The sequence below is a fragment of the Sus scrofa genome, chromosome 8 (assembly GCF_000003025.6).
Source record: "Sus scrofa isolate TJ Tabasco breed Duroc chromosome 8, Sscrofa11.1, whole genome shotgun sequence".
Classification (NCBI taxonomy): Eukaryota; Metazoa; Chordata; class Mammalia; order Artiodactyla; family Suidae; genus Sus; species Sus scrofa.
In genome coordinates this window covers 83105664-83123376 of record NC_010450.4, presented here as the reverse complement: position 1 = coordinate 83123376, position 17713 = coordinate 83105664, and the positions used below count along the sequence as shown (strand labels likewise).

The window sequence follows — 17713 nt, the reverse complement described above, 5'->3', positions numbered from 1 at the left end:
CCTGTGGCACAGGAGATCGCAGCCAAAGCAGGTGTCCATTGCTAGAATTCGAATAGTGTATCCAATGTTGTGGGTGCATAGTGTGCAAGATGCAGTGGTGAGGAGCAGGCAAATACATGTGAGCAAGCAACATGGAGACATCCCCAAAATGCTGCTGAGAGAAAGAAGTAGGAAAAAGCATGAGATTTAAAATCCTCCACTATGTATGTACATTTGAAATCATAACAGAAGCTTCCAGATTGGTGAACACAGGAAGGTGCTGGGAGAATGGGGCACCTGAAGAGGGCATGGAGTTCATGGCGCCCTTTCCCCCATACCTTGCCCTGTGCATCTCTTCTACCTGACTGTCCCTGAGTTACAACCTTTTAGAACAAAACAGCAATCTAGTAAAAAAGTAAATAAAGCCATAATAAAACCATACTATATATTTAAGAGGTTGCCCACATATTTGAAGATATAGATATTACAGGGATATAGCAACATGACTCACAACTTTTAAAAGTTATACCCCATGTATTATTATTATAAAACGTTGGCTATGTTGTAGAATATACCCAATATTTTAGCCAATATTTTATAATAATGACACATGGCATATAAGCTTTAAAAATTGTGAATCACCATGGCATTATGCAACATAGTAGGCTGGGTGGTGGCCTATGCTATGACGAGAAACAGAAGTGGGAGTTAAAAAGAAGGGCAAAAAAAAAAAAGTAAAATAAGAGAGGTCATTAACACATAAGGAAAAAATAATGTGTAATGAATCAAGGAACATAACTCAAGTCCCTATACTTGAAGGCTTTAAAGTAAGCTTTTGTTAGTCATATTTATTGCAGATTTTTTCTAATTTTGTCCTTTATTATTTTACAAGGTATCTGACATTCAGAGGTTTTGTTCTGTCATGTTAGTAGCTGATCTTCTCCTAACTTATTTCTTGCCAATGATGGATTAAAGACACCACTCCTCCCTCTGAGAGATAGTGTCTGTTTCTCTTTCCTCTCCCCTTGGGTCTGGGCTGCTTTTGTGACTTATTTGGACAAGGAGCCTATCAAATAGAGGGAATGATAACATATGAATTTCAAAGCTGGGCCTTAAAAGATCTGCAATTCTCACATAAAATAAATAAGCTACAAGGATATATTTACAACACAGGGAATATAGCCAATATGTTATAAGAATTATAAAAGCAGCATAACCTTTAAAAATTGTGAATCACTCTGTCATACTCCTGAAACGTATATAATACTGCACATCAACTATACCTCAATAAAAACAAAAAATTAAAGAGATCTGCAATGCCCACTTTGATTGATTCCTTGGAACCCAACTGCCATGCAATGGGCCGCCCAAGCCACATGGAAAAGCCCTATGGGTAGAACAGCCTCAGCTGACAGCCTCAGCTGACCCCTTAGCCGACAGCCATCACCAACTTCATGCTATAAGAAAGAGACACCTTGGGTGTCCTGGCACTGTTGAGCCTCCAGATTTCTGGGGGCTTAGTCAACACCACCTGAAACATCAGAACTACCTAGCTGATTCCAGTCAACTCAGAGACTCTTGGAAGACTGTTTTAAGGCACTCCATTTGGAGGTGGTTTGTTGAAAAGCAATAGAGAACCAAAACACTTCACTGCTTTGATACTGAGAAAATCCAGATAGCAACAAAATATTTTGTCTATGTTTTCTTCTAATTACGTAGGGTTTTAGTTTAATTATCATGTTTTCAGTCCATCAGTTGACTCAACTCTGTTAGTTAGATAATCCATTTGATAGTTTATTTATTCACTCGTTTTTTGGTAATGCTTTTTTCTAAGATACTGAGAAAAGGTTTAGTTTAGTTTTTTTTCTATTATAAGTTAATACATGCCCATTCTAGGAAATGAGGGCAGTGAGGTAACGCTGGGGTCTGCTGTGAGGACAACCACAATTATCATCTTGATGCATTTCCCACAAATTTTCTCTATTTCTATATCAATACTCTTTTCCAATATATCTCATTTTATAACTCAAGAAGAGTACACAGGGATTTCCCTTGTGGCACACTGGGTTAAGGACTGGTGTTGTAACTGCAGTGGCAAGGGTTGATGCTGTGGTATGGGTTTGATCCCTAGCCCAGGGGGAAAAAAATGAAAAAAGGACAATACATACATCGTAGAGAGTATTCACTGTACATGAGTACTCTGCTGAGAAAGTAAATGGGTGCTGAAAGCAGGTGGTCCCATTCCAGAAGAAGAGATGTCTGTTGCTACAAAGATCCTATCAGCTTGTCAAGTTCGATGTCCTTGGGGCTGTTTTCACCCCAAAGGGAAGCCTTTTTCAGCTTTGACTCTGTTAACAATTTGTTGCTCTGCTTCAGCTTGACACAAGCCTTGCTTCAGCAGTTTCCACCCCACCCCCAGCCGCAGTTTTCATGGTTTCCGTACCTGCAGTCGACCTCAGTCCAATAATATGAAGTGGAAAATTACAGAAATAAACAACTCATAAATTCTAAATCGTGCACCATTGTGAGTATTGTGATGAAACCTTGCGCCTTCCGTTCTGCTCTGTCCTGCTGGGGATGTGAATCATCTCTTGCTCAGGGCATCCCAGCCGTCACTCACTCGGTAGCCTTCTAGGTCGTTGTCAAGGTATCACAGGGTTTGTGTTCAAGTGGCTGTTATTTGACTTAATAATAGCCCCCAAGCGTGAGAGTAGCGATGCTGGCAATTCAGATATGCCCAAGAGAAGCTGTACAGAGCTTCCTATAAGTGAAAAGGGGAAAGTTATGTTTTCATAAGGAAAGAAAAAATAATCATATGCTGAGGTTGCTAAGACCTGAAGTAAGAAATTATGATGAAGGAAAAAGAAATTTGTGCTAGTTTTGCTGGCACACCTCAAACTGCAAAAGTGCTGCCACAGTGCATGGTAAGCACTTAGTTCTGATGGAAAAGGCATTAAATTTGTACAATAGATATTTGGAGAGAAGAGAGAGAGGCCATATTCACATAACTTTTATTACAGTGTATTTTTATAATCATAATTCTATGTTATTAGTTATTGTGAAGCTTATTGTGCCTAATTTATAAATTAAACTTTATAATTATAGATACATATGTAGAAAAAACATTATATATATAGAGAGAGGAGAGGGTGTATATATATATATATATACACACACATATATATACACATAATACACACACACACACACACACACACACATAGGGTTTAGTACTATCTGCAGTTTCAAGTATCCACTGGGGGTCTTGGACTATATCCCCATGGATAAGGGGGAGTTACTGTCTAAGAAATATGGGATAATGAAGAGACAAAAATGACTGAGTTGTTCTTCTCTCTCTCTCTCTCTTTTTTTTTTTTTTTTTTTTTTTGTCTTTTTAGGGCCACACCCATGGCATATGGAGGTTCCCAGGCTAGGGGCTGAATCAGAGCTACAGCTGCCAGCCTACACCATACGTCATGGCAATGCCTGATCCTTAATCCACTGAGCAAGGCCATGGATCGAACCCAAGTCCTGATGGATACTAGTTGGGTTTGTTAACCACTAAGCCATTAAGGGAACTCCGAAAAATTTATGTTTACCCAGAATCTCAGAATGTGACCTGATTTGGAAAAAGGATCATGAGATGAGGTGGGCCCTAAATCCAAAGACAAGGGTCCTCAGAAGAAGAGGGGACGACACACACAGATTCGAGGAGAAGGCCGTGTGAAGGTGGGCATGGAGGGCTGAGTGCAGCGGCTATAAGCCAAGGACAGGCAAGGACTACAGGCAACAACGAGAAGCAAGGACAGAGGGACACAGAGATTCTCCCTCAGAACCTTCAGGAAGAACCACCTCTGACAGCACCTTGATTTCAGACTTCGGGCTGCCAGGACTGTGAGAGGACACATTTCTATTGTTTTAAGCCATTAAGTTTCCAGTAATTTATGGCTACTGTCATAAATTAGGAAACTAATACAGACCACAATAACCTGTAGTTTATTTAGAGCTTACTGTGCCAGGTAAGGCTGAACCACAGGAAACTGTCAATATCTGACGTTCAACCAAATTTCTTTACATATCTCATTTATGAAATTTTCTGTCACACACATGCAAATAATTTTCGTGGCGATGTTTGCAACAGTCATTTGAAGCATCATTATCTTTATTTTGCAGATGAGGAAATCGAGGTTCTGAGTGACTAAGGAATTTGCTCATGGTCTCATAGTCAATAAATTAGAGAAGTGGAAACAAACTCAAAACTGTCAGGCCCTAAAATCCACATAGTCTAATTCAGTGCTTTTCAAACTTCAACATATAGAAAAATTACCTAAGGATCTTGTTAAGATGTAGGTCAAGGAATTCCCGTCGTGGTGCAGTGGAAACGAATCTGACTAGGAACCATGAGATTGCGGGTTCGATCCCCGGCCTTGCTCAGTGGGTTAAGGATCCGGCATTGCAGTGAGCTCTGGTGTAGGTTGCAGACGCAGCTCAGATCTGGAGTTGCTGTGGCTGTGGTGTAGGCCGGCAGCTGTGGCTTCAATTTGACCCCTAGCCTGGGAACCTCCACATGCCACAGGTGCAGCCCTAAAAAGACAAAAGACAAAAAATAAAATAAAATAAAAAAATAAAATGTAGGTCATGATTTGGTGGGTTTGGAGTGGGGCCTAAGATTCTGCATTTCTCAGAAACTCCAACACTGCTGATGATCAGATAACACTGAGTATTGAGTGCAAGCATCCTTCCTTCTTGATACGAGACACTTGATAATGTGATTTCTTTTGGAGTCATGATTATGAGTCCCTGACATATCCAGGTGCAGCCTAGATATGGTTGAAAATATAGGGCTGAACTATTGTGGAGAAATGAGTGTTGGGGGCATAGCTTTGGAGTCATTGGCAAAGGTAGATGTGGTGGAGAACATGTGAATGGATGAGCTAAAAGCAACTTATCCCCTTAAATTTCTTTCATAGTTCATTCCTTTTTGATGGAACTGATAAAAACAGGAAGGAAAAGCCAAGGTATTCTTTGCATAAAAAATTTAAATTATTTTCTATTCATAATGTATATTCTCAGAGTGGTACTTTAAAATATCTTAACTGGATAGGTTAAGTGCTATAAATTAATGTTGCCTCATGGTGAATTCATGATGACCCACATGTCTAATTAATGAAATTCTTATGATCAGAGTTTAAGTGGATGCTTTAGGAGGAGTTCTTTCACAATCGAGTTTTTGGTTTAATGGAGCAACTAAAGGAACTGGGAAAAGGTTAAGGATACTCACATTTTCTATGGCCAAGAAGGAATCTGAGGAATTCCCTTTGTGGCTCAGTGGTAACGAACCCAACTAGTATCCATGAGGACTTGGGTTTGATCCTTGGCCTCACTCAGTAGGAGAAGGATCTGGCGTTGCTATGAGCTGTGGTATAGGATGCAGATGAGGCTTAGATCCCGAGTTGCTGTGGCTGTGGTGTAGGCCAACAGCTGTAGCTCCAATTCGACCTCTAGCCTGAGAACTTCCATATGCCACTGGTGCAGCTCTAAAAAGCAAAAAAAAAAAAAAAAAAAAGGGAATCTGAGCTCAAAAGTTTCCAAATATCTGGGATACCCCTAAGGTGCAGCAGCGACACCACATACCAAGAAACAAGAAGGTGGAGGAGGAAATATCTTTAAATTTTTAAAGAAATATTTCCTTGGAGTTAACATCGTGGCATAGCAGAAACAAATCCAACTAGGCACCATAAGGTTGCGGGTTTGATTCCTGGCCTCGCTCGGTGGGTTAAGGATCTGGCGTCGCTGTGGGTGTGGTATAGGCCAGAAGCTACATCTCCTATTGGACCCCTAACCTGGGAACCTCCATATGCCGTGGGTGCAGCCCTAAAAAGCAAAAAAAAAAAAAAAAAAAAAAAAAAAAAAAGAAAGGAAGAAAAGAAATATTTTCTTAAAGACTTGCATAGAATTCTGGAATTGGTCCGTCTTTGTGAATCAGTAATGAAATTCACATCAGACTCAGATCTACTATAAAGGGTTTCTTTACTTCATTTGCAATATTTTAAGAGCTAATTTGCAACATCTGCCTAAGTAAACAGAACTTACTTGAAAAGTAGAGAAGCAAAACCATGTGTCTGAAAAATTGCACACAAGTACTTGATAGATTAACTAAATCAAACCCAGATGGACATGTGGCCCTGCAGAATCTCAGGAGTTTTCTTGCACCTCATTTGACAAAGGCCACACTATTAAATTCAAGTAGAATCTTCAAGGCTAAGGAGTCCCCAGCATTGAATAGATGATTAAGAAAATAATAGATGGATTCCACTGCACTGGCTAAGACCTGTAGAGACATTTTCTCTGAGTCCCATGGCTCAGAGGTTCCCTGGAAGGAACTAGCTAGAGCAGCCTGTCTTCTGGCTGACTTGGAATATTGTTGCTGTAGAAAGGCTTGCAGTGTTCATTTGTGAGTAGTTTTTCTCAGTGATCTCGTGCAAGTATCACACATCTGAGACCTTTTCAGATCCTGAGAAATATTACCACCCATTATGACTTGATAGAATTATTTATCTTTTAAGTAATATGTAATTATAACTATAGATATTTTTATAGAATATGTATGTATATTCTGTTCAGTCAGAAGAGGAAACAAACCTGGGGAATCAAGATGAGAGTAATTTCTTCATTACGAATTCTGGGGGAAATCCTTCAAGGTGATTTAATTGCTCAGTCCAAAGGGATCTTGACAGTGGCTATATAGGACTGATCAAAGTAAGAGTTCCCATCATGGCTCGGTGGTAATGAACCCGACTAACATCCATGACGACGGTTTGATCCCTGGCCTTGCTCAGTGGGTTAAATGATCCAGTGTTGCCGTGAGCTGTGGTGTAGGTCACAGATGTGGCTCGGATCTGGCGTTGCTGTGGCTGTTGTAGGCTGGCAGCTACAGTTCTGATTGGCCCTTAGCCTGGGAACTTCCATATGCCACAAGTGTGGCCCTAGAAAAACCAAAAAAAAAAAAAAAAAAAAGCTGATCAAAGAGTGGAATTCACTTATCTCCGTCTTGGTGTGCTATATTGTAATTATTCAATGATAAAACAAGTTATTGCAAGGGATTGTGATCTATTCAGTAAGTGGATTTGAATGCTTAGGCCTGGTGATTCTTCTACACATGCAAGGTGAAGCAAGTCACCCAGCTGAAGATATTCAGAAAAGCACATGGAAAGTCACAAAACTGATATTCTTCCTCTAAAGGAGACACGATGTTACTGTTTCTATATTATCTTCTTTTTTCTTTAATATATGTTCTTCTTTAATTTGGAAATTCCAATGAAGGAAAAAAGATGAAGTAGCTTATAATGATTTGAGCAGTTGCATTTCGAAGGAATAGATCAAGAGTTTTTCACATGAGGGTTTATCTAGAAGTTACAATGATTTATTGACTATCCCAAACTCAAAATACATTCCAGAATAAAGTTTTTTTCTGTTACGAGGACCATGCTGAGCACAGCCTCTTGATAAAAACTTTTTGATGATTGTTAGAAAATCTATTACACTCTTAAAATTGAGTAAGCATAAAGCATTCCACACTAAGACATTTTCTTGGCTTTCTTTTATAACTCCATGAAAAATCAAATTAGTTTCCACTTTGGCTAAAGACTTCGCCATTTGTGGTTGGAAGATGCCAAACATCGTTTTCGTTCTTTTCATTTAGGGATTAAAAGATAAATTGACCTTCTGTGAATGCACTTATTCTACACAGTATGGTTTTATTTCAATATTTCAGGTTTGCATGCTAACTAAGGGGGACAAGAAGACGACCAAGACCCTGGGGAGTGGTCTTGATTTGAGTCTTCACTCCCACTTTATCCTGCCCAGTGGCTCCGCCAACTTAGCTATGCTGAGTTGACCCTGTGTGTTTTGCATACCATGCTGAATAGAAATCATATGCTATGTGTCTGTTTCCCATACGAGAATATAAACCCAGGTTAAGAACTGTGTAGTGGCAGATACAGAAATGCATGGCTCAGTTTCTTCAAAAAAAGCCTCACTGCATTTAGCTCCTTCAGGATCTAGCTCAGCTCTTAAGGTCACCCTTTCTTTTCCTTTTTTTCTTTCTTTTTTTTTTTTTTTTTGTCATTTTGTCTTTTTAGGGCCATACCTGCAGCATATGGAGGTACCCAGGGTCTAATCGGAGCTGTAGCCACCAGCCTATGCCACAGCAATGCCAGATCCAAGTTGCATCTGCAAACTACACCACAGCTCATGGCAACGCGGGATCCTTAACCCACTGAACAAGGCCAGGGATCAAACCTGCAACCTCATGGTTCCTAGTTGGATTTTCGTTTCCACTGCGCCACGATGGGAACTCCCAAAGTCACCTGTTTCTTGAGGTAGCTTCCAGCCACTGACTGAGCAAAGCAGAGTGGCTGACCTCTCTCCTGAGGTAGCCCCTAGCTTATAACCATATTAAGAGGTGGTAAATCTGTCTGGCCACTCTCAGGACTCATCCCACGGGTAATCTTAGCTCTAGAGCTCAGACCTCCCATTGGGCTGGCAGATTTGTCACATCTTCATTGACTGTCTGATGCTCATTCTGCCTAATCTTGTTTCCATCCCTTATCTTTCACAGTTGTTCCCTTTTATAAGTTTTTTTGCTTCCCAGTCTAGCTCACATCTGTTTTCTGGAGCATCCAACCTATGCCCATTGGTGCCAGAAGTGGCCCAGGAAAGCATGCAGTGAGGTGGGATGTAGGAGACAGGTCACTCATTCCTTTGCTGGCAATGATGAACAAATTCCTGGTGGCAATTGGTGTATAGACAACGCTTGGAACAAGATGGCAAGTCAATTGACAAAACTTTCCAAGGGACATCTGGGAGGTGCCTGCCTATGGAGGGAAATGCAATAGTCTAGGAGATGATTCAGGCATTTGAAATGGGGGGGGGGGTAGGGATGAGAAATGACCATGAAATTGGGTGATGGTTTTTAAATCGCACTGAAGCTCTATAGGTTGATATAGAAAATCTGAGAACAATTAACGAACTGAAAACTAAGTGTTAAAGCCAGGGATATTTTGGCTTTCAGAAGTCCTCATTTTATGCAGTGGACTCACAGAAAAAACTGAAGATCATGCCCAGGATTTGGTTTTCAGATTGGCTAAACTTCAACAGTGGTTGAGAGCTCAATCAAGGTAGTCATGACTCTGGCTGGGAAAATGTGAGTCCCTGACATATGAGATGAGGACATCTAGAAGGATGCTTCAATAGAGTTTGACTCCCCAGGCTATTCTGAACCTTATGAATGTACAGAAGTGGCCGTCCTTCCTTGTTATGAGGTGGCACACAAGTGTTGGAACAGTTTCCTGAAGGGGCAGCTGAAGTGCCAACTCCTGGTCACACTCTGGCCCTACTTCTCCTGCCTCCCCCTCCCACTATCATTACATCACTTTCTTTGGCTAAAATGATGAGATTTTGTTTTACATGGTTTATATTGTTTTCTAGAGAGCCAAATCATATGCTTATATATTTTCTTTTATAATCTAATCTCATTTTTTCCTGGAGTTGCTACCTAGCTCTTTACAGATGTACACACACACACACACACACACACACAATCACCATGGTGAGTATACACTATAAAGATTACCCCAATCTTTCTCTAGAAACCTACAACTATTTACTTGAGAAATATATACTGGGGAAAAGAGACTAACCAGACATTATGGGGTCTTGTTGGACATAAGCTCCAAGCCAGTGTTGGTGTCCAGAGATGCAAAGCATCATCAGAGCCCCTTCCCAAAAGGTAGAGAGGTACATGGGAGGAAGTTAGGTTACAGAAGAAGGTCTGGCCAAAGTGTGGCTTACACTGAGGGTCCAAAGACCCACCAAGTGGTCATTTCTTTGGTCCCCAAGTGTATAACTGGGACCAAGTGCACTTCTTGGATTCCTTATGTGTGACACACTTTCATTAAAACAATTCTATAAATCTAGTTCATTAATTTTGATCCAGCATAAGAATACCCTTAGAAGGGACACTTCTTTTAAAAGAGTTTGTGTTTCTTAGCAGCTGCAATGACGGTGGTGAGGTATTGGAAATTCTGAGATCAAGAAGAACACTTTCCTTTCGCTAATAATAGTTTCTTGAATTCATCTGTTGCCCCTGAATACCTATTTGAAATAGGAGAAGAGTTGACAACTCTACTTAGGTTTTTCTCTTCTGCCAGGATAGGCTCTGTATTTCTCTCTTTTTAGCATAAGGCCAATGGTTTTTAATCTTATTTATATCACTTCATCAATAAGATGGTCATGTCAAAGAAAGGAGCTTCAGTCAAGATAATATAATACTCTTGCAAAGTATACATGCTCTATGTGTAATTTTGAGTTCAATGGCAGAGTCACAGTGCAGTTTCCTCCTCAGTAACTTTGGACATTAAGGCTCTGGGACATTACTTCTAATATGGACAGCTATTAAGAAACACGTAACAAAAAATGTTCCTATGTGTATCAGAGAGTATTGAATAGATTTTGCCTGAGCTATATAGTAGTTCCTTGTTAATGATCGTTTTGCATACAGCAGTGCATATATGCTAATCCCAATCTCCAATCCATCCTTCCCCCTCAACATGTCCCCTTTGGTAACCATAAGTTTAGTTTTGAAATCTTTGAGTTTCTTTCTGTTTCTTATCCTGTTTGCTTTCTGGATAAGTTCTTCTGTATCATTTTTAATTGGATTCCACATATTAGTGATCTCATGTGATATTTTTCTTTCACTGTCTGACTTACTTCACTTAGGCTGATAACCTCTAGAGCCATCCATGTTGCTGCAAATGGCATTATTTTATTCTCTATTATGGCTGAGTAATATTCCCTTGTATATATGTACCACATCTTCTTTATCCATTCTGCTGTTGATGGATATTTAGGTTGCTTCCATGTCTTGGCTATCGAAATAGTGCTGCAATGAACATTGGGTGCATGTATCCTTGTGAATTATGCTTTTCTCTGGGTATATACCCAGGAGTGGGATCATTTCTATGTTTAGTTTTTTAAGGAACCTCCACACTGCTCTCCAGAGGGGTTGCGCCAATCTACATACCCACCAGCAGTGCAGGAGGGTTCCCTTTTCTCCACACCCTCTCCAGCATTGTTTGTAGACTTTTTGATGATGGCCATTTTGACTGGTGTGAAGTGATACCTCACTGCAGTTTGATTTGCATTTCTCTAATAATTAGTGATTATGAACATCTTTTTATGTGTTTTTTAGAGGCCAGCGATCTTGATTATCATACAGTGCTGCATTCTGGGGGTAACTCTGATGTCCCAGAGTTTGGGACACTCTGTTATATTCCATCATATGTGGCACTGGATGGTAATTATTTGTATATTAGTCTTCCTCCTCCACTAGACTTGTGAGCTCCTTTGAGGTTATACACATATAGGTTTCATGCTTTTTTTGTTCATTTTAATGTAATACCCACCACAGAATAATGCATACTAAATGAATATTGCCTCCTATTTTCAAACATTAGGAAGAAGAGCTATCTGAAACAATATAGTTTTGTAGGAATGGGAAATAAAAGGACTTCTTGACTTTATTTTAGGACTTATGGGAAAGGGAACAGGAGAATTTTACTCTGAGCTTGTGAAGAAATTTATTCTTAACTTAGGGTATTCTTAACTGGTACCTTAAAAAAAAAATCTTCAAAGTCTGGCTGAGTATCAAGAGAGTCTTGCTATAACTAGCCATGAACCATGACCAAAAAGGACAGCTCTATATTTAAAAATTGTGGGATGGGTAAAGGAGGAGGAGATGGAGGAAATGAACTTTACAGTTTTGTAAATTACAGCCTGTGAAAGGACCATGATGCCTTACCAATGGTAGCCGGAGGGCAAGTCAGCCAAAGGATGGTTGCGCACACTTGTATAATTAATGTTGCCTTTTGGTGTGATAAAAAGGCTTACATTTTTTTCTTCTTAAACAGTTTAACCTATGTAGCCCTCATTTTCAAATATTTTAAATGCTCTAAAAATGCCTTTGAAAGGCATTTTTTTTTTTTTTTTTACCCCTGCAATCCTTTTTTTTTTTTTAAAACTGAAGTATAGCTGATTCACAATGTTGGGTTAGTTTTTGGTGTACAGCAAAGTGATTCGGTTATGCATATATTCATATATATATATATATATTTTTTTTTTTTTTCAGGGCTGCACCTGCACCATATGAAAGGCTGGGGGTCAAATCAGAGTAGGAGCTGCTGGCCTTTGCCATAGCCACAGCAACACCAGGTCTGAGCCATGTCTGTGACCTACACTGCAGCTCATGGTAATGCTAGATCCTTAACCCACTGAGCAGGGCCAGGGGTTGAACCTGCATCTTCATTGATACTAGTAGGGTTCGTTACCGCTGAACCACAATGGGAACTCCTGATATATTCCTTATATTTATTATATACATTCTTTTATTCAGTTTATGTGTATTATTATATATATTCTTTTTCAGATTCCTTTTCATTATAATTTAAGATATTGAGCACAGTTCCCTGTGCTAAACAGTAGGGCCTTATTGTTTATCTATTTATATATAGTAGTTTATACGTTAATTCCAAACTCAAATTTATCTCTCCCCTAAAAAGGCTTTTGGTCCAAATTTCCTTTATTAACAGTTATGCTAATAAACAATTTATTCCAGAGGGCAACTGCCCAGACAGCCCCTGTCATGAGACGACCATGACCCAACTCTAAAGATGGGGGGTAAAAAAGCAAAAATTACAATGGAAGATCAAAAGCTTCTGAGAAGAGAAAATCCAGAGCTAAACACTGAGATACAAGACCTTGTACCTTTACCTTCGCCATTCAGAATTATTTACCTGTCAACAGCAAAATTCAGGGGAGATGTCAAGAAATCTCTGATATTTTGAACACTGGGCCAAAATAAACTGTAAGACTGCCTGCTCCAGATACTTTTAAAGAAGACTTATTTGTCAGGTAGGGAGCAGAAAACACATGGATTTTTTTCTAAGATGTGTTCCTGTGAAAAAGCTGAGATATATATGTATAATATTTTTATATATTTCTTGATATAAATCTGCTGATATATATCTATATATAAGCTAAAATCTCTTTCATCAAGGAACATATATATGTGTGTGTGTGTATATACACACACACATGCATATATATCTACACCTTTATATAACTTTCATTTGGGACCATGGCTATTGATTGATTGGTCAGTGGTAGCCTCTGGTGAGCAGCAATTAGACCTAGAGAAATTTCTCTGCAAATTCCTTGATGGTAGGGCCCGTATTGCCACTGATCTAAGTCCATTTAGTCTTACACATTTCTTAGGCTCTTTGTGGAAGGTAACAGAGGCCACGGAAGAAACTGAGGGGGAGGAGGGCTAGTTACTCCTTAATCTTGCAGTAGCAGGATTGACCTACTAAGGTCACAATGAAAGCAGGTCTCAAACCAAATTCTGCCACACTTACATTTATTAGCCAAACGTTGATCAGCAAGCAGGTTTAAAACTGTTTGTGCTGTTCTGTAAGTTTAAAAAAGTCCCAGCTTGCTGTCATCTTAGGTGCTCTGAAAACTACCTTGCTTACTTAGAGGCTGACATAGCTCCAGAGTCAGGAATCTTTTAGTCTTGGGCCACAGAAGTCCTCAAAACCAACAGCTAGACACAAGACTACTTAGAGATCAAACCTTGAGCTTGACCTCTAGGGGGAAAGACTGTCTTCATTTGCTTCTCACACCCTAGTCAGGCAAGAGTGGAGAAAGTCTCTAATATGTGTTACCAATTCACGTGTTGCGAATACTTTTAATTTCACCAGGGATATCTGATATCTAACACTGAATATTCATCATGCCAATCAACACTTAAAAGCCAGAGTTCGTATTTCTGACATTTAGTATGCTGATTAGCAGGGTGTGGACTGTTGATCTCCAGATACAGAAAACAGAATGAACTGTAGTTGCCCCCTCTGCTAAACATCCCTGGGCTGACTCATTATCAAGATGCTGCAGCTAAACCTAAGAATATTTAACCTAAGTATATGACAGACCATTTGAACACTGTCTTGTCCATCAAGCAAGCGCCTGGCCTAGAGGAACCATTCAAAGTTGGCTGTATCGAATAGGATAGTTTGAAGGGCTTATAAATTGGAAGACAAGTAGTTACTTATTCACAAGGAGTTAGGGTAAGATGATTACAACTCAGGGTTTATTTTTATTTTCCAGTTCTTTTGGGGGCATTCTGGCGAAAACCCTTGGTTGGCTTCAGGCCCCTGAGGGGAACTTGATAAAATGTTGTCGTGATTCCAAAGGGGAGGCCTCAGCCTCAGAAGACCATTTATTGTAGAGTTTGTGAAAAATTACTTTGAAGTGAGGGTTTAAATTGTATGTTAGCAAGTATTCTCATGTATTTGTAGATACTATGATTTTTTTTTTTTTTTTTTTTTTTTTTTTTTTTTTTTTGTCTTTTTAGGGCCGCATCCACAACATGTGGAAGTTCCCAGACTAGAGGTTGAATCAGAGTTACAGCTGCTGGCCTACACCACAGCCATAGCCACAAAGGATCCAAGCCACGTCTGTGACCTACACCACAGCTCAGGACAACGCCAGATCCTTAACCCTCCAAGCAAGGCCAGGGATCAAACCTGTGTCCTCAAGGAGGCTAGTCAAATTCGTTTCTGCTGAACCATGACGGGAATTGCTTTATTTATTTTTAAAATTTTTGTTTCCTTTTAGGGCTGCACTTGAAGCATATGTAGGTTCCCAGGCTAGGGGTCAAGTCGGAGATACAGCTGCCAGCCTGCACCACAGCCACGGCAACACCAGATTCTTAACCCACTGAATGAGGCCAGGGATCAAACCCGCATGCTCATGGATACTAGTTGGTTCTTAACCTGCTGAGTCACCACAGAAACTCCGGTAATATGTTTAGTTGTTTATAAAACAGTGAGACTTTTTTTTTGGCTAGGGGCAATATCCACCTACCCCTGAGATGTAGGCCAAACCACCCCTACTCCATTGTCTTCCTCTGAGTTGCTTTGGGAATCCAGAGGCATGAGCTGTAAAGCTAATAAATGGTCCTAGTGCCTTGTGGTCACCTGCACATGCCCTTTTCTGGACAGTATTAGGTGAAAGTTGCAAGAGAGGCATCTCTCACCTCCCACCACGGCCCGAAGCTGATCCATAGACCTTACACAGGGAACTCTCAACCACAACGAAGTGAAGCCCCTCACTTCTCATTTCTGGCTCTCAAGCTGCCGTTTGGAGTAATGGAAAAGGATAAAGCCATCTAGTTCTTCTTTTCAAACTATCTTCATGTTAAATTGCTTTCAAAATTGCACGAATTCACAGCTTATCTGCCAGCCATCTCTGCTTTCCGAATGTGCTTTAGGTTGAAAACCTCCCTCTCGGGATGGACGGTAATGTCTCTTTAATTAAACAGGCTGTTTCTGATAAGCATCAACTCCATTTGCCTCCTCCTCACCCTGGAACACATATTTTTCTTCCCACACCCCTGTCCCTGGAGAAAAAATCTGTGACTGCACCTGTACTGATATGTATCAGGTGTTCCCAAACCGAATGGATGTTTGGTTTACCAGCTTGGAAAGTCCCCTTGCTTTTTTGCCCCCTCGTTGAAGAGAAAACATGCACTTCTGTGGCTGTGCTTTGATTTCATGCTGTCTGTGGTTTACTGGAATATCATATGTGCTTGCTCAATGTCTTTATTTTGCCAGCAAGACACCCACAGTCTCAATGATATTTTCAACCCTTGTATCGTGTCCTGATGTCTATTTATATTGACAGCCAGACATTTTAGTTTCACCACTGGCACAGAAATGACATTTTTGTGCCTAATTATTACTGCGATAATGTAATGCAATCTCTCTCCAGACAAAAGCCCTTACTGCCAGCCACGGCTCAAAATTTTCCCTCATGAAAGATTTTTCTGATAATTGTCTTTGGCTTCGAAGAAACCATCCACTTAATATTGGGTGATTTCGGGAGCATTTGAAGAGCAGGAACCAACCATTCCTCTCTATCGCTCAGTGTTTACACCAGCTACCAGAAGATGTGAGTTATTAATCACAGGATAAACACACTTGATATATATTCCTGGCCCTGCTATTATTCGTTTATCATGGGATCATATACATTACTGTAGAATATGGAAGGAGAGAAATTCTACAATGACTTTAAAACTATTTGCCTCTGCTCTTAGTTGGGAGCTTAGGATATGGGGGGGGAACTCCCTCCCCCAAGCATATGCAGGGCTATTAGTACAACCCCATGATAACACACCCTAGGATAACACAAAAGTTACCTATAATCCAATTAGCTCCTGTCCTCTGTCCGGTGCCAATTTCCAAATGCAAGTGGGTTCCATTTCTCAGGTTCCGGGAAGCAGGCTGAAACTATTTTGGACCAGGACAAGAAGTTTGATGGGGAAACAGCAGATAATCCCAGGTGGGTAGCAGGATATTTGAACATAGGTCTACAGGATTCTATCGATTCAGTCTTTCTGGTTAGGTTGACAGAACCCTTCTCCACAGAGCAGCTGATTGCCAGAGTTGCTCTTACTGTCCTCGAAGTCCCAGCCAACAGGAGATCCAGAATTATCCCCATGGACACATGGCTAGTGAGGGGATAGGGGCAGGAAGTCCTCCCACCAAGTGGCTCTAAAATGCCACAGGGATCTGGAGGATTTGGGTTGCACAAGATCTCCTGAGGACAGCTCCTGGCTGGCATATTTTAGCCTCTGGCAGTGGGGTCTATGTCAATAGCGTGTGCTATATATATATATATAGCAACAACATGTGTGTTGTAAAAAAGCTATCCTTTTTACTGACTGAAGCAAAGGCATAGGTGCATTTAGTTTTGTACTTAATACGCAGAATTGAGAATCTAACACACAGGATGCAAGTGAGAAGTAAACAACAAAGCATCTGTTATGGGTACCCTAGCAAACTGATGACCCACTTATAATTAAATTGGGGCGTTTCAATTTTTTTCTGCCATTTTCAAAGGCAGAGGTTGGCAGCTGGTTCCGTGTAAAATGAATGTAGGGCAGAAAATGCAGTGAAGCAGGTCATTGTTCTCTGGGGAAGAATCCCCTACGTGGTTTCCTCACTCACATAAGTATGGTGTGAATAGGCTCCATTGTCCTGGTGGGCAGTTTCACTTTGAGAAGATTGTCCTTGTTCTGGGAAGAGTCACTTAAGTGGCCTTACTGAGTCACTTAAGTGTAGGGTGAGCTGGCTGTTATTCTGGGAGAGGAATCTAGCCAGAACTTTGATGTTTTAAGTATCTTTTAAAAGTTGTGAGGTCATCACTGCAGAAAAAGGTGGGAACTTCCATGGCTAAGCTCTCCTGGGGCCGTGTTACATTCTGAGAAATGACTCTGAGGATGCATGGAAAGAGATCTTTGGAATCGGGAATCAAATGCACAGGACAAGATGCTGGGGGTGGCTTTTTTCCATAAAGAACTTCTGGGGAAACCCTTGACTTTGAACGAGCACTAGTGGCAGGAATACAGAATAGCGCCTTCTCCAGCGAGCACTAGCATCAGCCCTGGAAATAAGGCTGTGAGTATCTCTTCATCTCTGTGTGTCCCAGAGGATGCAGCACAAGTGCTCTAAGACACCTCTCCCCAGATCTATCTTTAATGCACTGCCTCTCTGGAGCCAGAATCTGTGAAGCCTCAACTCCAGCAAGCAACGGAGCAGTACCAAGGATTTGA

General features: G+C 40.6%; 1 long non-coding RNA gene across 4 annotated transcripts in view; it reads right to left on the bottom strand.

Annotated features, from left to right (window-relative positions):
- The window catches only part of LOC110262147, a 115567-nt gene continuing 99614 nt past the window's right edge, over positions 1761 to 17713 (bottom strand). For all 4 annotated transcript variants that reach the window (XR_002346758.1, XR_002346757.1, XR_002346759.1 and 1 more), the window contains one exon: positions 1761 to 2740. This is a non-coding gene — a long non-coding RNA (uncharacterized LOC110262147). The remainder of the gene's footprint in view (positions 2741 to 17713) is intronic.